Source organism: Caretta caretta, chromosome 25, assembly GCF_965140235.1.
Source record: "Caretta caretta isolate rCarCar2 chromosome 25, rCarCar1.hap1, whole genome shotgun sequence".
Classification (NCBI taxonomy): domain Eukaryota; kingdom Metazoa; phylum Chordata; order Testudines; family Cheloniidae; genus Caretta; species Caretta caretta.
In genome coordinates this window covers 17,814,026-17,835,599 of record NC_134230.1, presented here as the reverse complement: position 1 = coordinate 17,835,599, position 21,574 = coordinate 17,814,026, and the positions used below count along the sequence as shown (strand labels likewise).

Below are 21,574 nucleotides of genomic sequence, written 5' to 3'. Positions count from 1 at the left end.
CTGGAATATAAATATTGTCCTGACATTTCAGTGCATAGTCTACAGAGCAGTATCAACAAGTCAACGTCTGTCGGAAATTTTAGTCTGTCCTGACTTCTCTAGTGCTTGCTTTGTAGAGATGTTGTAAAATTAGGCAAGTATCTAGTTGCGTTGATGTACCCCATGGAAGACCTCTGTGTACCCCCAGGGGTACATGTGCCCCTGGTTGAGAACCACTGGTCTAGATGAAATGACTATAAGGTGCGAGTGGAAGTGGTTGAAAGACACTCAAAGAATAGGTTTCAGAGAAGCAGCCCTGTTAGTCTGTATCCGCAAAAAGAACAGGAGGACTTGTGGCACCTTAGAGACTAACCAATTTATTTGAGCATAAGCTTTTGTGAGCTACAGCTCACTTCATGTAGCTCACGAAAGCTTATGCTCAAATACATTTGTTAGTCTCTAAGGTGCCACAAGTACTCAAAGAGTAGTTATCCACAGTTCACTGTCAAACGGAGAGGTGTATCTGGTGGGGTGCTGCAGGGGTCGGGCCTGGCTCTGGTACTACTCAATACCTCCATTAATGACTTGCATAACGAAGTGGAGATTATACTTATAAAATGTGTGGCTGACACCAAACTGGGAGGGGTGCAAGCAGTTTGGAGAACAGGATTAGAATTCAAAATGATCTTGACAACTTAGAGAAATGTCTGAAATCAACAAGATGAAATTCACTTCACTTAGGAAGGAAAAATCAAATGCACAACTACAGAATGGCTGGGTTGTCACACTTCTGAAAGGGAGCTGGGGGTTACAGTGGATCACAGATTGAATATGAGTCAGCAATGCAATGCAGCTAGGAGAACATCTGATATTCTGGGGTGTATAACAGATGTGTTAGATGTGAGACATGGGAGGTCTGCTCGGCACTGCTGGGGTCCTGTGTCCAGTTCTGGGCTCCGCGCTTTAGGAAAGATGGGGATAAACTGGAGAGAGTTTAGAGGAGAGCAACAAAACTGATAACAGGGTAAGAAACCTGCCCTCTGAGGAAAGGCTAAAAACCCTGGGCATGTTTAGTCTTGAGAAAAGAAACCTGATGGGGGGAGCAGAGAACAGTCATCAAATCTGTGAAGGGCTGCTATACAGGGGACAGCGATCAATTGGTCTCCACGCCCACTGAAGGCAGAACAAGGAGCAATGGGCTAATCTGCAGCAGGGGAGATTTAGGTTAGACATTAGGGAAATGTTCTAACTCTCCAGGTCATTAAACTCTGGACCAGGCTCCCCAGGGAGGTGGTGGAATCCCGTCACAGGAGGTTTTTTAGAACAGGTTGGACAAACCCCTGTCAGGGCTGGTCCAGGGTTACTTGGTCCTGCCTCAGCGCAGGGGGCTGGGCTCAGTGACTTCTCAAGGTCCCCTCCAGCCGGATATTTCTATGATTCTAGGTCCAGCTGAATCGGTGCTACTTGTGGGGGTTTTCAGCATGGCCAGGAAGCCAGGAGCTTCCCAACTTCCCTAGTTCAGCTGTTTCTTCCATCCCAGAATATTACACCTCCCACGAGACCCTGAGCACTACGGGAGAGGAGCTGCAGGAGTCCCAGAATACTATACGGCTATACAACAGTCTGGGGACAGACCCAGCAAATCCCTCAGTGCTGGGACCCGCTATACCACTATGGGGCAAGCAAACCAGCCAGAGTGGACCAGCTCTCCCCAAGTGGGGGAAGGAGTCTGTGCATGCTGACCTGCTGCTAACCCCAGGGGATAGGGTGGAGGGAAAACGACAGAGAAAGGACCGGGGTGCAGCTGGCAGGAAGATACTTGGAGGCAGGGATTCTTGTATTCATTTCTTCCAGGCATCTCCAAACCTTCCTTCCTATTTTGGATTTAGACCTGGGTCAGTTTGGGCTTGAGAGCTGTGTACAGAAACTCCCCAAACCTCCTCAGTCTGACCCTCGATCTGGGGACCTCTGTAGGTTGCTCCCAGGCCAGAACTCCCAGGGGAATGGTCCTTTGTTGAAGCATCCCTAGCTCTGCTCCCAGCTCCCCAGAGGCACTGTGCAGAAAATCCACCCATGCCCCCTTCCCCTGAATGCAGCGACTGGGACTTTTCCCAAAGCTCTGGGTGGGGTGGAAATGCTGGGGCTGGCTCATCCCACACCACCCTTCATTCACTCAAATGCCATTTCTCATCCCGCTTCCTTCTCACAAGCCCTGGCCATTTACCCTCTTCCTCGGCTGCTATATTTAGCTGATCAAAACTAATTTTAATTTATGGAAGGAAATTATGCTGTAGTTCCCACGACCCGACTGCCATTCTATGTCCTCAGCCCACGCATGACATGAAGGTATGCCCAGGGTGACGAGAATACCCCAGCGCTAGGGACCTCCGGCTCCGGTGGGAAGGGACTTACCGGAAAAAGTCAGATATTCCCTGGTGAAAACTTCAGGAGGTTTCCCAACTTACTTCTGCTTGCGAAGGGCGAAGGGACCTGGCTCTCAGTAGCCCTGCCTGGGTGCAATTGCTTGCACTGGTGAAAAGCAAGGGTGCAGGGCCAGGAGTGGTGGCCTTTTACATCCAGGCTGCGCAGGATGCAAGGCCGTGGGGAGTCAGGCCCTCAGAGCAGGTCTAAGCTAGTGACACTGCACTGCGGTTCAAACACTTACTGCAGACGCAGCTCACTCCAATGCTACATGTCCCCTTCTGAGCCAAGTCATTGAGGTGCAGGTCTTGCAGCCTCCTGTGGCTAAGCTTAAGGCTGATTGGCCAAACTGGTGGCCATTACATAGACACGTTATATTTGTTCCCAGTGGGGCTTGCACCAGCATGACTCACGGTGTCCTCGCTTGCACTACTGCAGTGCATTTGCACCAGGAGAATGGCGTTGGCATAGCCACACCAAGGCAATCAATCCCACGATAAACGAGGGACTCAGATCCTGCACAAAGCTACTGAGTCTGGCATGTTTATTCTCGTGCCATTGCTTGGGGTCACCTCATCATATTGATTTTCAAAGGGAACCTGCAGAGTTATAAACAGAAGAGCCCACCCCTCAGCCAGAGAACCAGCAGGGGAAGGACACAAGAGGAGGCAAAGCCACTAGGTTATAAGCTCCACAAGCCGGGTGCTTGTAAACTCCGTAAGCCCCATCCCCAGCCAAACAATCCTCCTCTCCTACAGAGCTGGTCAGCTCCGGAGACCCGGAGGAGTTTATATGCTCGGCATGCTCCTGGCTCTCCATTCCTATCACCGTCAGAGTCTAAATATGCTTTTGGGCCAAAGGCACAGGGTAAAAAACCCTCCACAGTGAGTGGGTCCAGTTCCAAGCCCCGTTCCTGCCAGCACCTACAAACACTCAGGAGGGATCACTCTGGTGGCATCTGCGGAGAGGTGGCAAAGGGCCCCTCTGACATCAGAGAGCATCTGGCCTGGAGATCTAAAGTAACAGCAGCTAATTAATTCTCCCCCCTCACCCAAGGGCTTCCTCTCTCCCCTCACTTAATCCTGTGTGTGCTGGTCCCTCCTTCCTCCCCTATCAGACTGCATCTGCCCCTCCGCCCTTCGAGCCAGTGGGTCACTTTAACACAGGCTCAGGCAGGCCAGAAGCTATAAGGACACAGGGGACGGCTTGGGAGGAGTGGGCTATCTAAGCATCAGGGGGCAGAGCCATTGCTGAGCCAGTACAGGGTAGAGGGGATGCAGTTTGTGACGCCAGAGTCAGCGGCTGGTAGCGCAGACTAAAGCAGCCTCGAGGCTGCCCTAAGTTGCCCCCCTGCTGCACTGGCTCCCTGTGGGGCTTTGCAAGACTGCACCAGCCCCAGCATGAAGGTCCACCCCACTCTTGCCTCCTCCAGCTTCTCCTCTACATGCAAACTCTCCACCCCAGCATGCCCACTGTGCCCTGCGCTGCTTGCCTCAAGCCCCGAGCCTAGCCGGTATACAGGGACAAGACGACCACCAGAAATCAGGTCCCAGGCTTGAGCTGCCCAGCCTCCCTGGACCCAATGTTCTATTCCTAGTAGGGCCAGCTCAGAGGACGGCCCATGGACTCCAGTACAGGTAACTGACCTCCTGGGCACAGCACTGCCCTGCACAGACATCCCAACCCCCCAGGTGCTAGACCTGCAAATTAGGCCTTTGCCTCTCTATCCTTGGCCAAACATTTCCCTTCGTCTCTCTGCTGTTCCCCAGAGGTGGCTGCATCTCCCTGCTACTCTTGCAAAGCACCTTGACCTCCTTTGAGATAAAGGCCCTAGATAAATGTATCATATTACTATTCAATCAAACAAATAGTAGCTGGTTGTCAGTGGGTTTAGGAAGAACCAATCCCTCCATCTCAAGGGCCAGTGGAGCGAGTTAAAGGTCACGAAGGCATGGAAATCCCAGAGGTTTTCCTGTGCCCACCCTGTTCTGGGGCAGGGCTTTCCTCTCCCGCAGAGCAGGAGAACCCAGTGAAGGAAGGGATTCAAATGACCCCATGCCCTGTGAGTGACAGGTCACGTCCCCTGGCCCCCGACCCACCAGCAACTGCAGGGTCTGCTGGCATCACAACAAGAGCGCTGCAGTCACTCGCACGAGGCTGAGAATAGAAGAGGGGGAGGAGACGTGGAGTCTAAAGTGAGGAAAGGGGAAGTTACAGCAGCCACCACGCAGGGATGGGATGTCGCTGGAGAGCGGGAGTGGTGCAGCCCTGGGGTGACGCCAGCCAGGCCAGGATCTCCAGCGCAGCGTGCCCTGGACTTCAGCAGAGCCACACGGGGCCTGGCCTAGGGTATTTAGTGACAAGGCAAATTAAAGCCAAGAGCAGCTGAACTCCAACCCAGGGCAGCTAAAGGGGCACGAGGACAAAGAGCGGAGAGGATGGATCTTAATCGCAGTCCTGCCTCGATCCCTGGGCATTGCATCTCTCTCCCCACCCCACAGCTCCCATCACCTACAGGGTATTCACTGAATAACGCAGATGGGGAGGGCTCATGCAACAAGCAGGCTGGTTTCATCAGCCGCCTCCCCGAGCAGCTCATTACAGGGCAGAGGGAGCCGCTTTGCTGCAGCTTCACTGATGCTCAGGCAGCAAGGGGCAGCAGGGGTGGGGCCTGGCTGCCTGTGGGGTGTCTCTGATCTAGACCAACAGGCCAGATGGGGCCGAGGTTTGTGAAATCAGCTGGGTCCTGCATGTGCACCAGGAAAACACACGGCAGCCTGGGAAAAGGGCGATTTCCCACCAGAAGCAAAGTCACCACTTGGCTCCCGGAGGGGGGTGAAGCAGAGGAGGACGAGGAGCGCTAGTCGGTCCAGAGGCAAGGGAGTGGGGCAGGGAAGGGTGGCCTGACGGAGAGGGCACTGGACTGGGAATCAGGAGAGCCGGTTTCAATGCCTGCCTCTCACAGAGATGTTCTGTGTGACCATGAGCACCCTGGGTCTCAGAGCAGGAGTTCACTTTCCAGCGTTTGTCCACATGGCATTCGGGAGCGAGTGGGAGCGAGTTGCGGGGCCGACAGACTTGGGCTAGCAGGGCTCGTGCTAGTGCTCTGAAAATAGCCGTGGAGACAGCGCTTGGAAGGGGGTGGGCTCCAAAGCTACAACATCCCTCGGCTTCAGAGCTCGCAGTCCAGCACCAGCCGCAACTTCCAGGTGCTGGCAGCTCCCCGTAGCTGTCAGCCCAGGCTGGGAGGCTTGCTCCAAAATGCTGTGCAGACCTGGCCCCTCCTGTCACAGGATCTGAGCACCTCCCAGTCCAGAACGTAGGGCCCCTGCCAGGCCCGCAGCCTGCTCTCACTCCCACCACGCAGGGAGGAGTCCCAGAAGGAGCCTGGGGCAGAGCTGGGGACTGAATGTGGCTCTCTCAGCTCCCAGGCCAGCGTCCTGGTCGCCCTTCCCTGGGGTCGGGAAGAGAAAAATCCGTTCATGAGCATGAGCAGCCCCAGCACCCTGGTGCCAAGGACCAGCTGTGTAGCTAGTGCAGGATATTTGCTGCAAACCCCTGTGTTAGCTGGTGGGAGAGGCAGGGGGTTGCACTGGACACTTGGGAAGCACCAGTCAGCAGAGCTGCATGTACCTTCTTGTGCCATGACAACACCCGGCAGCTTGCCCTGCCCTTTACATCCCTTCCCCCATCAGGGTGCAAGAGGCGGAGGGGGAGGAAGGGGGCAGACTGAAGCTCCTACCCTGTGCTAAAAGCAGAGGGGAGCTTCTCATCCTCTCCTGGTGAGCAGCATCCCCCTCTGCTCTCCCTTTCTTCTTGAGTCTGCCTGGTGCAGTGAGCGTACCCCCTCCTTCTTCCATTCAGCGTAGCCCCCGGTGCAAAGCCACAGGTCTGGCCGCTCGCACAGCCTGGCCATGCAGCAGCCTTGTAACTGCGCTGGGACCCGCTGGTTCACTGGCGCAGCTTGGGCAAATCAGTGACAGGAGAGCCAGGACCCTCCACACAATCTGCGGCTCATCCCTCAGAAATTCCACCTCCCTGGGATCAAACCTCCGGCCTTTCCACCCATTTCCTACCTTCCTGCCATACCAGGCTGTTGGTGGGTCTGCGCTGGTACCCTGGAACTGGGCGGAAGGGTACCAGACCAGTGTGGCCATTTATGAGTGTGGGAGGGAGTGGGTATCCCCTGAAGATCATTCCTTGTTCCATTGTCCTCTTCCTCTTGTGGTCTGGAGCAGGCCCGAGGTTTCGCTCTTGTTTTAATGTTGTGGCGAGCTCATGTCACTGCGGTGAGGTTTCTGGTTCACTTTCCCAATGGGCCCCAGGGCTGTATTCCTGTTGGCTTTGCTCCATCAGGTATTAAAGAGGGAGATGTTTTCACTCCAGATTTTAATTGCTTCACCCGCCTGCCTGGCTGATAAGCAGATAAGCAGCATTAGTGCTCAGGCAATTATCCCATTGTGCGCACGAAGGGCAGAGGCCCGGGCTGCCTTTCCCATCTCCAGGCAGCGGGGTGCGGCGGATTATTGGGAGTAGCTGCTCTCTGAACCTCACCTTGCAGCTCCATGGCTTTCAGGCTGCAGGATCCTCCAAGCATCAACCGATGTGTAGATGTGCCAAGGACTCCAGACTTGCTCCTGCTGGGCAGCCCGTAGCTCTGAGTGCTGGCAGATACTTGCAACGGGTGTTCAATGCATGGCTGGGCTTAGAGCATTTCACCTCCAGGCTGCCACTTTCAGTCCAGCCCCAGCTCAGGAATAACTCGTGCCGTTCCAATGCTGTTCTGTGGGCTGGTGGATCACACTCCAGCTCCCATTGGACAAAGGGCTAGCTAGGACCCTCACTGCATCACCTAGACTGCAATTGGCACGAACCGAGCAGTTTCAGCAGAGAGGCCATGGATTGAATGGACCACGAGTCCTCCAAAGTGAATGCTAAGAACCTCCCTGACTGAGTTCATCCCTGTGCATCCTGGAAGCCCTACTGCCTCTCCCCCTAGACTTTTGCTTATCCCAGTGCATGCTGGGAGCATCTCAGCAGCCCCCCACTCCCAACACTTGCTCACTGATGCCCAGTGGCAGGGGGTCAAATTACACAGGGCATGAATTGTTTGTGAGCCGGGGCAAAGAAGGGGTGTGGTGACCGGGATAGGGCAGGGCGGGGATTGAAGACGAACGCAGAGGGGTGTGAAAAAGCAGCAGGGTGCGATGTTCTGCCCCAAGCCCCAGGTGTGCCTGGAATGCCCCCCAGCCTCGGGGACCCCAGCTCCGTAAAACCCCTTGGCAGCAACATGGACTGAGGGGAGCGGGTGGGGAATAGACCCCAAGGGAAACCTTGCTGCTTCTAATTGCAGCCTTCTCCCCTGCTGCCAGGCAAACAGCTTCCTCATTAGAGAGACTGCCACTGAGGACTTGGGGGGAGGGGGCCACCTGGCTGCCAATCAAAGAGCGACTCACGTCGGAGGGGAGCCCCCTGCTCTGAGGTGCAGAAGAGCATCACCCCAGTGCACCCCGGCTTTGGAAGTTACGCCCCCTGAGCTGCTGCCATTCAAACAGGGCCAGGGCAGGCAGCAGGGAGCCAGAGAGATGGTGCAAAAGGGACAGGCTGAGTGTGAATCGGGGGGGAGGAGCAGGGAGGTAGACTCCCCATGAAATGTACCGTACCAAGGAGCGGGGACAGAAGGGACGGGGCTGGTCACTGGTTCTAATCCAGCCAGCCCAGCTCAGGTGGGCCCAGATGGCTAAAGGCGCTGAGTACTGCTCTGCTCAGGGTTGCAAGGCATAAGTGAAGGCGGTGGCGAATGCCCAAAGCGACCGAGACGCCTGCCGGTATCTCCACTCTGCAATCAGAGGTGTGGGCGCAGCTCGGGTTAGCACACCTACGCAAGCAGGGCGAAAGGTCAGGCTTGAGAAAGCCCTGGCTGGGATGATTTAGTTGGGGGTCGGTCCTGCTTTGAGCAGGGGGTTGGACTAGACGACCTCCTGAGGTCCCTTCCCACCCTGATAGTCTATGAAAATCGGCAGCAATGCCCCAAGAGCACAGACGTGCGCAGGCTGGAACCGTGGGTACCTCCTCAGTGCCTGGCCCGCACCAGCCATGTCTCTCCTGCTCTTGGTAGCCACGCTAGCTAGCTTAAAGCTGGCCTGGGCCTGCCCACCTGAGCTGCCGCCATGCCTCCTGCTGCAGCACGGGCAGGCCCCAAGTCCCACTGACTTTCAACGAGAATTAGTCACTTTTATCACCTTCAGACTCCGGGTCTTAGAGACCCAGCATCATTCCCTGCTGAAGGGAGGCCCCTACCTGGAACGAGCTCGGAGGGTCTCAGCCCATGCCCATCACAGCAGCCACCTTCCGGGCGAGTGTTAATTGGAAGAGGGTCCTGAGGACCAGCTCACCGCTCCGCACTGGGAGGAGGTGGCTGTGGCTCAGAGGTACGTGGAGTGGGGAAGCCTGTTCCCTGTGATGTAGCTGTTCTGGGGCCAATATTACTCCTGAGCCCTAATCCTTCCCCTCCCTGCTGTGACTCTTAGGGGTGTGATGGGGTTACGCCAAGGCTGGCCTCAGCTCTCCTTGTTAGCAGCACTTTACAAAGGTCATAGACCCTTCATGGCACCCTTGTGCATTAGACAAATACCTTCCGCCTTGCGCACTTGGGGTCACCGAGGCCCACAGAGGGAGAAGCACCTTGTGCACTGAGAAGTCGGTGCCGGAGCTGGGATGAGAGCTCCCAGCTACCATGGCTCAGGTCAACCTCTTGAGCCAGTCCCAGGAGACACCACACTCCAGAGCTCCCAGCCCAGCCCTGTGCAGCAGACATAGGCCTCGTCTGCTCCGAAGGCAGCAGGCACCAACTGGTGTAAACTGATTTACACCAGTTGAGCATTGGGCCCTGGAACTTAAGCTGCTGATACAAAACTCTAATGCAAGCCCCTCGTGCAGACACGATTCCCACCAAGGCAGCGCCACTCGCACCTGTGCAGCTTATCGAGTTTCACCCGTATAAATTGTGTCGACACCTAGGGGCTTGCACGGGGGCAGCTAACCCCAGCCCCTGTGCCCGGAGCAGACGCGGCTTTCCACTTTACCAGACAAACAGCTGCAGGGCCTGTTGCTGACTTGATTTTGTCCAGCTAAGATTCCGGTCGAGCTCAGAGGCCATAAATCCCTCGGTGGGTTTGGCCAAAATGGAGCCCGGATGCAAGCTGAATCACTTCTGCTCTGGAGACTCAGAATATGCTAGAGCGTCTCCTTTTAGCTGCTCTGTCTACTTCCCCCTTCCCCGGACGGAGGTGTCCCGAGGGCTCTGGTTTGAGCAGCCCTTCGGAAGCCTATTTTCAAAAGGCATTGTCTGGGCCCTGCGGCCGCGCCATTTCACAGCCACATACAGTCCCCCAGGGCGTTGGCTGCAGGGCTACTGCTCCGAGGAGCCAGGGACCGGCCCCATCCGAGAATAACAATAGCACTCGGCAGTCACACATGCTCGCTCACCCCAGCCTCCCCAGCTCTGAGCGTGAAGTCTATCGATGACGATGGCCATGGCCTTGAAACACGGCCAGGGGTAAAAGGACAAAGCGGGGTGTGAGCAGATGGGTGGGCTGGGTCTGGCAGACAATGCACGTCTCCGTTCAACGTGCCATTCAGCGCCCGGAGACGGGTGTGCGGAGGGCTGGGGGTGTCTCGCAGGGGGCGTCTCACAGGGGGCATGAGTGAGGGTGGCTTTCGTGCTATCCTGTGGCCTCTCCCATCCTTTAATTCCCTCCAGAAAGGCTCATCCGTGGTGCATTTGGAGGAGCAGGAATTCTGAGCAAGTTGGGGTAAAAAGTTGGGGGCCGGGGGAGGCAGTTCCTAACAGCTCCATTCCAGGACACAGACTGGTGCCTGGTCTGAGCTAGCGCTCAACCCTTTCCAGATTGGCTCCAGAGGAGCTCCTCCCGCCCAGTTCTCACTGAATGACATCACACTCAGCCAACAGAGTGGAAGATGGAAGCATTACTTCATGAGAACTTCCTCTAACTGGCGGAACACAACCTGAAGGCAGGATGCTGACTCAGCAAACTGCAGAGAGTGGATTCATTTTGCCTCAGTGCCCCCATCCAGCAGGAGCCCCAGGGACCATGCGCTCCACCCTGCTACCCCACACAGCTCGGGGCACGTCCTTGAAGCTTAAAAAGGCTGGGCATGGCTCTCTCTAGCCTCTTGGGTCATGGGGATCCGGGGCCGAATGCCACCCAAGCCCCCACTGTCCCTCTGCTACTCCACCTGAGTCCCCGCTGGAACCCGTCTCCACCCTCAGTTCGAACTGGCTGATGTCAAACGCAGGCGTGATTCTGATCAACGTGCCCCCCACCCCCCCGTGCTGACAGGTCCATTGACCAAAGCTGACTCTCATGTGCGCTGTAGTTTTTGCAGCTCTTCACACACAGTCGTGCCCCAGCTCCAAGGCCTTCTGCCCCTCGCTCTGAGCTTTGCTCTACAGGGCCGGGGAAACATCATAGGAGTCCCGAAACTCGCAACCCATCATTCCATGGCCTTGCTGCTGCCACGAGGATTAATATTAACTCTGAAGATCTAGTGCACATGGATGGGTCATTTGCATCACAGCAGAGTGCATCAGCTTCCTATCTGAAGTCCTAATTAGTGCTGTGAGATGCGCCTGAGCCCCCTGAGGAGAGCAATGGTTTTCCATGGGTTGCAGCAAAGTCCCGTTGTCACAGGTAGCAAGGAGCGGAGCCAGGGACGCCCTGTAGATGTAAACCCTGCTCACATTTTGGTGACCATAATGGGAAAAGCTCCATAGGTTTGATCCCCTGGAATTTGTGGGCGCTGCGGTGCCAACTCGGGTCCTTGGGGCATTGCACCCTCTGTTCGAGTTTGAGTGGACCCAGCTCAACAGCTTTCACTCGGATCCAGAACTCCTACCCAATCTCCCCCAGATCTCAGCCTCCCCAACCCAGATAGGGTCCCGTGAAGAGTTTAGCAAAGAGATCAGGCCCTGGGCAGCTCCCGCATACTGCTGCATAGTTTGGGGACAGAAAACATGTCTAAAACATTTACAAATGACTCATCAATTTTGGGGCACCTCGATGTTTGGACGCCAAGCTCGAGGCACCTGAGTTTTGAGGGGCAGGTGCTCAGCATTGAACACCGGGTCCCTTTCAGCTGTCCCATCCAGGGTGTCCAAAAACGTAGGCAGCCTAAATCCCCAGTCACCTTTAAAAGCAAAAGTCAGATCCTATATTTTTGGAGGATTTGGGGGCCCCAATTCATCCTTGATTTACCCATGATTTACACCAGCGCGAAGTGGGGTGTAACTGGCTTCCAGATCAGACCGGAAGCATTTTGCACTGGTGGGAATGATTGTGCAAGGTGAAGGCAACAATGAATTGGATTGTACATCCCCACAGGAGCTGGGGTCCCTGTCTGGGAGGGCCAGGGGAGATTTTTATTTATCTTTAATCCCAATTCCTTTAGTGGGTTGCAGAAATTTTTATTTATCTTTAATCCCAATTCCTCTGCCGATCCTGGAGCTTTAGCAGATCACCCAGGAAAAGCAGGATATTGAAACAAAAGCCACCTCTGGTGTGAAAAGAAACAAAACAACAAAGAGAAAATCAGCAGCTCCTCTGCAGGAAACCACTCGAGAAAAAATGAGCAAACCAAAAGAATAGAAAGGAAGGGAGTCCTGTCTCTAGGGATGGATGCGAGGCACCAAGCCCCTCTCCATCCCCTGCGGTAACCAACTAACTGCAGCAAAAACAGCCAGGAGGGTAATTCAAGGCCTGCGGAATCCCACAGCTCCTATCAAAATAACACGGCACCATCCTCGGCAGAAAACTCTCAGCTATTTGGTTGTCCATTGAAATGCTCCCCACCGACTGAAGAGACCAGGACGTGACAGGCAAGAGTCTAGTGTCTAGCCAAGAGTGGCTTTACTTTTGCAAGTGTGTCACCTGGTGACCAACTGTCATGATCAGCAGTTCTGGTTTTCAAACTACTTGCCCAGTAAACCCTGCATTGTGCCTGCATTTCTCCAGCAAAGCCAGGGAGAGCACCAAGTGGGATTCAGCCAGGGGAGTTTTCTCTTAGCTCATTTCTCTTTCTTATGGGTGGAAAGAGATGAAATTGCATGTTTCTCCCTGTTGTTAAGATCCCAGGATTACAGCTCTGACACTGAGGGCTGGGCAGGGGGAAAGGTAGAACAAGAAGAGATACACACTCAGGATATTCCCTAATACGCCCGATGCTGAAATGCCAAAAACGGGCATTTCTGTGACATCTGCAAAAAGCAACTTTTTGGCAAATCAAACCAGTGTCTCTTTTACAGGTGGGTCAACATTCTTCCATCAAAATATTGCTTCAGTGGAAAACGGCATTTATGAAAAAACAAGCAATTTTCAGTAAAAATGTAATTTTTTGCCACAAGTGTTCAGGTTTTTGTCAAAACCCCCAAACCTGAAGATTTTTTGGTTTTAAACTAATTCTTGTTGGAGGGGGGTCTGGAGTTTTGGGGGGTTGTTGTTTTTGTTTTGTTTTTACAAAAGAACCCCTCAAAATGACAAAGAAAAATGTTGACAAAAATGAGAAAAAAATAATTTTCGTCAAAATATTTTGCTGGGAAAAACAAGTGATTTTCCAAGCAGCTCTAGTCTCCTTCACCAGCCCGGACAGAGGGAGACAACTCCCAGCCAAAACCGGTAAATCCTGGCGATCATGCCAAACGGATCTTTGGCTTCATTTGGGGGCTGACTAGTTGAGTTGGGCCTGAATCAAACCCAGATCTGAACCCTCCATACACCCCGGGAAAGTTCTGCTCTTGATCGGCTTCTTTGCACCTGGGGCTTCATCTCCTAATGTGAGTTTCACACCGAATTCAGCTTAAAGCAGCACTTTATCCCTGCCTAGCTCCTATCCCCCGCACAATGACTCTGCTGAACTGTCCCTTCATATCCCAGAGATGTTGCAACCCAGCAGAGCTCCTTTCTCTTGACAGTCCCAAAGGGACGGTTGCTCTCAGTTTCTGAGGCCTCATAATGCAAACAGCATCCCAAGTCCAGCTCAGGAAAAGTCAAAGTTTACCAGCATTTTTGCTAGAGTTTGACAGGGCTTCCTGCTTTTTATAGCTTGTTTAAACAACAAACCAGAATCAACCAGAGAGTCTGAAATGTAGCTCAGAAGTGTGCAGATAGAGAGAGGGGGGGAAACCAGTGCTACTGAGATTCCAGCCTACAAAAAAAAAATTAAAGCGACTTCTGCAGATGCTAAAACATTTGAATCTAATAGCTTTACTGCACAGATGGGGCTTAGACTGCACAGAAGAGATCCTGGGAGTTTGACTAGTGTTAAATGCACTGACCGCACATATTCTGTCTTCCAGCAAGGACTCTCTCTCGCTCTCACACACACATGTTCAAGCAGCACCAGAAATTTTCACAAGAGCCAGGGCATTAATCGTGGGGCCCTGGCCAAATTCCAACATGCTAATTACATTCTGCCTCCCTAAGAATCCCACCCACTTCAGTCTGGATACAGGGCACACCCTTCACTGCCTCCCTGAGACTGCTGTGTAGCACTGTTGTGCGCTGTTACAGAGAAGCTGGGAAACAACCCTGAAGTGGCTGCATTTCAGCAGTGGGCAAAGCAATCACCTTTTATAGTTGTAGGATCTTTGGGTGATAGGCCCTAGATACACATCAATCCTTTTATTCCCTTTCTTTTAAAGAAACTGGAGCCCATTTTGCGCTTGACAGAACCCCCAAATATTTCAGTCTGACGAAACAAAGTGGGAGCACTTAATAATAAAAGAGCAAAATATCAGAGGAGGTCAGGGTATTGCATGGGACACCTGCGTCTACCCACAGCCCAGGTTGTGAGCCAGACTGGCTAACAGGGCACATGCGATTTGCATTCACATTTACTTTTTTTTGCAGAATCCTTTAAAAATCAGGTCCAAAAAGCCTTTTCAAAATCCATCATCCCCCACACAGGAGACCTCTATAGACTGAGCAATCTTGGCTCTTCCCCTACCACAGTCTCTCTCTTAAAATCCTGATCCATCGTATGGATCAACAGCCAGCAAAACGGAATCCCGTCTCCCACCACCACCACTTGCTCCTCAGCAGGGGCTGCTCGATGGCTACACACATTCAGAAGTGCAGTGAAGTGTTGCACTGGTCACACAGGGGTGCCTGCACAGAGGAGCCCAGCTATGCTGACAGTGATGCAGAATGAAAGTCCCACATTGTTTCGATGCATCACGGTTGCCTCATTGCAAATCACTTACAGTGAAACTTCTGCAGAGGGCGGAGTATTTTCTGTTACAAAAATAACTGCGATGGAATCATAGAAGATTAGGGTTGGAAGAGACCTGAGGAGGTCATCTAGTCCAACTCCCTGCTCAAAGCAGAAAGGATTCTATTGTACCAGAAGGAGAAGGCTTGGTCTTTTTAGAAATGGATGAAACACACGCACCCAAATAAACACACACACACACTTCGGCTGCCTTCACACGGCGAGCTAGGGGTGCGATTTTCCTCCTTGTGAATACATACTTGAGCTAGTCGTGCAGCCGTGGTCGCATGAGTAGTGGCAGCAGAGGCATGGCTGAGCCATGCCAAGTACGTACCCACTGGTTTCAGGCAGGCGTGTACTCGGCACAGCTCAGCCACACCTCCTCTGCTGCTCCCCCGCGAGCACAGCTACACCGCTATTCATACTCACGCTAGCGCGAGCACATGTACGTGACCAGAAGAATCACACCCCTAGCGTGTAGTGTAGACACAACCTCAGAGTATTAGATCTTTGGGACAGGGACTGTCTTTTTGTTCTGTGTTTGTACAGCACATAGCGCACCAGGGACCTTCTATGTTTCAGCCGGGAGTTTTGTTTCGTTTGTTGTAGAGTTCTGGCCAGGGGCTGAGCACATCAATGTGTTAGAGGTGTATGGGTCATCACACTGGTTTGTTATGGTAGGGTTATGGGTACTGGGCCGTGCACGCTGGTTTGTTATCGTAGGGTTACGGGTGCGGGGCCATGCATGTGGGTTTGTTATTGTAGGGTTATGGGTACTGGGCCGTGCAAGCTGGTTTGTTATTGTAAGGTTATGGGCGCTGGGCCATGGGCTAGTTTGTTACTAGCTAGGTCACCAGTCACGGGGTGTGCGGGGGGGGGGGGAACCCTTAGAAGTTTGGTGATGAAGCTTATCCAACCCCCAAACTCTGGACCTCTCCTCCCGCCTTTCCCAGCTCCCCTCCTCACCCTCCCTTCCTCTGTGCAGCCCTGTCACCTCCTTCTCTTCCCTCTCTCTCCCATGGCTTCAGCCATACAGCCCATCTGCCAGCCAGCTTACAGCGGAGATCTCTGCCTAGCTCTCTGCTCCCAGCACCCCCTGGCTGCCTGTTTCTAATGCACCCATCACCTTGGTGCCCAGCCGCATTCTCTGCCCTTCCACCACCCCGACCAGCATTGGCTGATCAGACTTCCCGCCTCCCTCAGGAGCCCCACAGAGTGAATCTTCCTGGGTTGTCCTAATCACTGCAAACTCGCCTTGAGCTTGGGGCTCCTCTGCTCAGCTCCATGGGTGAAATCCTGGGCCACTTTAACACCAATGGCAGTTTGGCCCTGGACTTTAACAGGGCCAGGATTTCACTCCATGTCTTTACATGCAGACCCCTGTTGAAGGCTGCATGTTTCTCCACTTCACCTCGTGGGCCTCCTCAAGACACAGAACCTGAGTCTCATGGTCCCTATAGGGATATAGGGACAGCTCCTTGTTCCAGCCTGGTCTCCAGCAGAAGCTGCTCCCTGCTCACTCCAGGGTGTCATGCTGGGCAAGGCCCCAGCACTGAAAGAGCCAGGTGCCGTGTGTCACAGGGTGAGCTGCCACAGATACTGGCTGGGCCGGTGTCCTGGGAGAGGTGAAAAGGGGGCACTCAGCTGAGGAACCAAAGAGATTTTTCAAGGTGTGGGAGGGGGAGGAAAGATTTTTTTCCCCAAACACTATTTTAAGTTTAAGTCAAATTTGAGGCCTGCCAGCCTTGACTGCCTCCCTTTGCCCCAGGGTGCCCAGAATTTCCCAGGACAGTCCCAGAGTCATCCACTCTCTCCCACCCCAATTCAGTCCCCAAGTCAGCTGCTCTGATCCTGCAGGCACAAGATTAAATGTAAGTCTCCCCAGTACACAGAGTGCAGCTGAACTGCATGCGATTTGTAACCAGTTTGATTCACTGATAGGAATGCAGGGATTGCTGGACTGGGTCAGCCCACTGGCCCATCTAGTTGTCTATCCTGTCTCTGACAGTGGCTAGCATCAGATGCTTTAGGGATAGGTATAGGAACCCTGCAGAAGCAGATGAGGGATAATGGGACCTACGAGGTGTCATCCTGGTGTCTAATTGCTAGGGTTTGGTTTAAGCTCTGAAGCAGGAGGTTCTTGCCTTCCAAACGCTGCACAGATCTTACCAGCAAGCTGCAAAATTAATTTCTTACCCGTGAAAACCCCTCTCTAAAGTTAGCAGCCCTAGGAAACTTTCCATCACTATAAGAGTAAAGCTCTCGGGGACAGGGTCTTGCCGGAAATCAATTGCAGGTGGGCAGCAGAATACAGCAGAAAATTTGCTGGACCTGTCCCCAGGGAGGAAGTTTAAGGTAATAAGATGCACTTGTACCAGACAAGCGGGGGCTTCTGCTGGAAACTTCATATACCTATAATAAACAGAGGACCGTGGACCAGATTCTGGGCCCACCTAACACAGACCCTGGGTAAACACTTGCTCAAGGAAGCAAAGCTGGTCCCACCAGCAACTTAATACATCCTATAAGTGGATTCTTGGGCACGTGCAATATTCTTTGGGCAGCACAACCCACGATGATAAATTAAAGCAGAATGAAACCTTGATCCTGCGTCCCTCTGAAGTCAATGGGACTCGGCACAGGCTTTAGGGGTAGCTCTAGGTGAGCGTGAGACAGGATCAGGGCCTTAGGTATCTGACCTTTAGCCTGCCAGAAGCCAGACTGCCTGCAAAGCCACCCTTTTTCCTTGGAGTTCAAGTCAGGGCTGCGTGGCAGGATGCTTGGAGAAGGGAGTCAGTATTGCTATGGAGGTGAGGTGGGGAGCATGGTTTTCTAGTGTGTGTTTTAATTACCGCTGGAAGTGCCCAGTGCAGCAGATGGCATTTGAAATCAAGGGAAAAAAAAGAAATCAGTGAATCAGTATAAAGAACCTTTGACCTCAATGTTTTCCTGTGATACCTGTAAGTCATCTGGGGCCAGACCTACACCTGGAGGAAGCAAGGGCAACTCAGCCCCTACTGCTACAACACGCTACATGCTGTGTGTTTAGATAATGCCGAGGAAGTCAAAGGACATGAAGGTTATTCTTTGGAGAGCAACTGCTCTGTGATCTGAGTTTCACAGTAGCAGTGATGCGTAGTGTACAGTGGGAGACAGACAGTCTTGTTTAGTGGTCGGAGCAGGAGTCTGGGAGCCAGATCTGCTGCTGCCTTAGCATATCTGTGATTTTGAGCAAATACCGTCAACCTTTTGTACCACAGTTTACCCTGCTGTACAATGGGTGTGGCAGAGCTGACCAGGGAGGTCGAGAGGCCTAGCTGATTAGTTATGGTCTCTAAGGTGCTTGGAGACCCATGGCAAATGGCACTAACAGAGGGGCACTGTGTTTTTACGACAATCTGCACTTTTGGGTTAAACTCAGACGTTCCTCTCTGAGCAGACACAAAAGTAAAAATAACTGTGAAGCGCAAAGCTAACCACAGACTTTTTTTAGAACACAATCCATAAAACAACAGGCCATTTCAGCAAAACTTTAAGTAGTACCCAAACACACAGCTACAAGGCCTTGGCATGGCTACAATACCTCTGACTGTCCCTTTGACTCCCAGCACTTAGCAGCAAATCTGGTAGCCTCAGAAATGCCTCCAGCTTTCTGAAACAGTAGCACCTAGAGGTCCCGATTGAGACTGGAGCCCCATTGCACTAGGCACTGTGTAAACAGGTGAAACCCCAGCCCTATTACAATCAATCACAAAACTCCCACTGATTTTAATAGCCAGGATTTCATCCTAAGTAAGAGACAGCCCCTGCCCCAAAGAGTTTACAGTCTAAATAGACTTGATGGGTAGAGACCAGGAGGAGGAATAGAGAGGGGGAGTGACTTGACTAAAGTCACACAGCAGTGAGTGGCAGAACCAGGGTCCCAGAAGTGCCCAGCCAGGCCCCTTTCTATTGGACCACTTCCTGCTCAGTCCAACCTTCACATAGTTTAAATATTGGATCCTCTTTCATAGCACTGACTTTGGATGCCCAACTAGAGACCCTTGTTCTGGATTTCCAGAGCAGCTGAGCAACCAAACGCCAGCCAAAGTTGACGAGAGCCGCCTACCTAAATAGCCAGATTTCCAGAGGCACCCAGCAGCTCCCAGGCAGTCCCACTGGCGATACTGGGTGTTAGCACTTCTGACAATCCGGCTGCTCCCTTAGGTGCCTGCATACAATGTAGGAGGCTAACCATGGGCCCCACTTAGTGAAAATCTTGGCCTAGGTTTCTCATTACAGGGCTGCCCAAAAGGGAAGGCATGGAAAATCCGGGTCACTAGTGGAAATGTTGGCTGTAGGTCTCCAAAGCCCAGCCATAGCTGTAGGGATGACAGCGAGGAAATGTGCGATTAATGGTTAAAACCTTCTCCTGCAGGGCAGGCTCAGGAGATGGGACCAGGCATGGCATTTTAAAAGGATCACCCCAGCTCCCCGGGGTATCTCGGTGATGCTGGAGCAGGCAGGCTGCCCTGTGCCATCACTGTCCCTCGGATAGTTTCAGTGACAGCGCCTGGCCACCAAGGGCTCAAACTTTCTGTGCCATCGCATTTCTGTAGTTTACCCACAGGGAACATAGACTGGGCTTTAGCAACCCCCCCCCACCCCCACTAGTCCCTCTGCCCTCCGATCACTCTGAACCCTGAGGCATAAATCACATCATATACCTCTTGGGCACGGGGAAGCGAGCTCTGCAAAGGAGAATCAGCATCAACCCCACCCCCACCCGCATCTGCGTGGCAAAAGGAAACGGGTGTGAATGCCCTCCTGGCTCAGCGCCTGGCTAGGTATCGCCAAAGGTCCTAACTCGTGTGTGCGCCTCCTGGGATGCCAGGATCGGACCCTCCCCAGCCTTCACCCAGAGGGAGCCGCGCACCTCGGGGACGGGCAGAAGAGACCCGGGAAGATGCTGCGTCCTGCAGACGCGGGGGAGGAGGTTAAAGGCTCCCGGGGGGCAGGTGGTCTGCAGCTGACCCCGGCAGAGACAGGTACGCACGGCCTAACGTCCGCGGGGACTGGATGTGGCAGGCGAGGAAGCGCCGCTGCCCCGGGTATCAGCTATCATCTCCCCGCCTCCATGCATCCGTCCCTGGGCACCCTGCAGGGGCGCAGGGTGCCCCCAGCCCAAGGAGCCCCCCATTCACCCACACACCTGGTCAGTGGCTTTGCCCCGAACCTTCCCGGCTGCTCCGCTCCCGCAGGGCGGCGGCCCCGGCTGGGTGGCGAGGAGGCTAAGCGCAGCCCCGCCCCGGCTCGGCTCGGCTCGGCCCGGCCCGCGCTGTCACTGGCTGGCGGGAGCCGAACTGCAAAAGTCGCTTGAAAAGTCGCAGCGGCTCCGGCTGCCCTGCTCGCGGCTGCCTCTGGCTCCCGGGCGGCACGGACCGTCCTTTGCATAGCCACGCCCCCTCCCGCCCCGCTGATTGGAGAAGCTCCGGCAGGCTATTTGCATAGAACGGCCGGGCGGTGTTCCAATTGGCGGCTGGCTGGAAAAGTGTCTGTCATAGCTCCGCCCCTCAGCGTGACGGGGCTGTGGCAAGGCAGCTGGGACCCGCTCATGAATGACTCCTGCGGCTGGGGCGGGTTGTGTGCTGGGGAGAGGGCTGGATCCAGGGGGCTGGAGGCTCTGGACCTTGGGGCCTGGATCCAGGGGGGCGGGTTCTGGATCAGGGGTCGGGGAGGGATTTCTGGATCTGGGGGGTCCTGGGTCTGGGGTCCAGCCAAAGCAAGGACCTCTGGTCATTTCAGAGAACTTCCCACAGGAAGCCACACTGGACTTTCCCTTGCAGCTCACTGGCTGTTCGCTCCAACCCTTCCCCTCCCACGCAGCCTAGTCACATGAACTTAACTCCACACCTGCCCCGTCCCACTCCTTCCCCTTCCCTTCCATGTAACTTATTCCCCCCCACCCCGCCCAAGTGACAACCTCCCCTCTCCCCCGTCAAAAAATAGTGTGGAACTAACATGACAGTTGCTCCCTCTGCCTGTGTGTTATATTCCTTCCCCCAGCCCCAGGGAGCCAGGAGAATGGGGCTCTATGCCCACCTCTGACCTTGGGTGAATCCCTCCCTTTCTGCCCCTCTGTTTCCCCTCCTGCCCTGTGGCTGTCTGATTTAGATTGTAAGATCTGTGGGGCAGTGACCATCTGCAATGCCATGTTTGTACAGCACCTGGCACAATGGGGCTCCATTCTTTGGCACTACCATAATCAACATGATTAATAATAATACTGATCCGCGGTAGGAGGAAACCTGAGTGGGGGCAGATGTGCCGTGGTGACATCATGTGAGGGAGTGTCAGAGGAAGCTTGAAGGATGAGCAGTGGAACTAGTAGCTACAAAGCACACTTGCTAATTTTCAAGCAGTAAATAAGCACCCCAACTTTCACAATAAGCCAAAAATCAAGCAAATCCCATTTCAAAACAAGCCAGTCCCTAAAAACCCCAACACTCTACGTGACTAGATCCCCCCGGCCTGCAGTCTGGGACAGTGGTGGGCATGCTGTGCACCCCTGACTCTCTCCCCCCCTTGCCCCTGCTTGCTCCCCCCCTTAGCCCTGCTTACTGGGAGCCGATCAAAAAAAGAAGCAACAAGCTACAATAAGCTACAAGCCAAACAAGCAACAAGCTACAAGCCAAAAACTAGCCAACAAGCAACTCACAAGCCAATTAAGCCAAAAACAAGCCCAGTTTCTGCAGGTTTTTTTGGCAGGTTTGGCATGTCTGTTACAAAGCGCCCAGGCTGCTGAAGGGTGTCTGTTTCCAGGGAGGCACTATTAAAACGAACCAGGGATCCATGCGTCACGGGCCCCAAATCAGAGAGATCACTGAAAATCTGGGCCAGCTCTTCT

At 53.7% G+C, this 21,574-nt stretch overlaps 1 protein-coding gene across 5 annotated transcripts in view; it reads right to left on the bottom strand.

Annotated features, from left to right (window-relative positions):
* The window catches only part of LOC125627009 (BLOC-1-related complex subunit 8), an 80,484-nt gene that overhangs the window by 13,273 nt on the left and 45,637 nt on the right, over positions 1 to 21,574 (bottom strand). The window contains exon 1 of one of the 5 annotated variants that reach the window (XM_048830676.2): positions 19,880 to 20,093. The exons of the other annotated variants lie outside the window; for them this stretch is intronic. The gene's annotated coding sequence lies outside the window, so the exon portion shown is untranslated. Of the gene's footprint in view, positions 1 to 19,879; positions 20,094 to 21,574 lie in introns of those variants that run through there. 5 annotated transcript variants of the gene reach the window in all.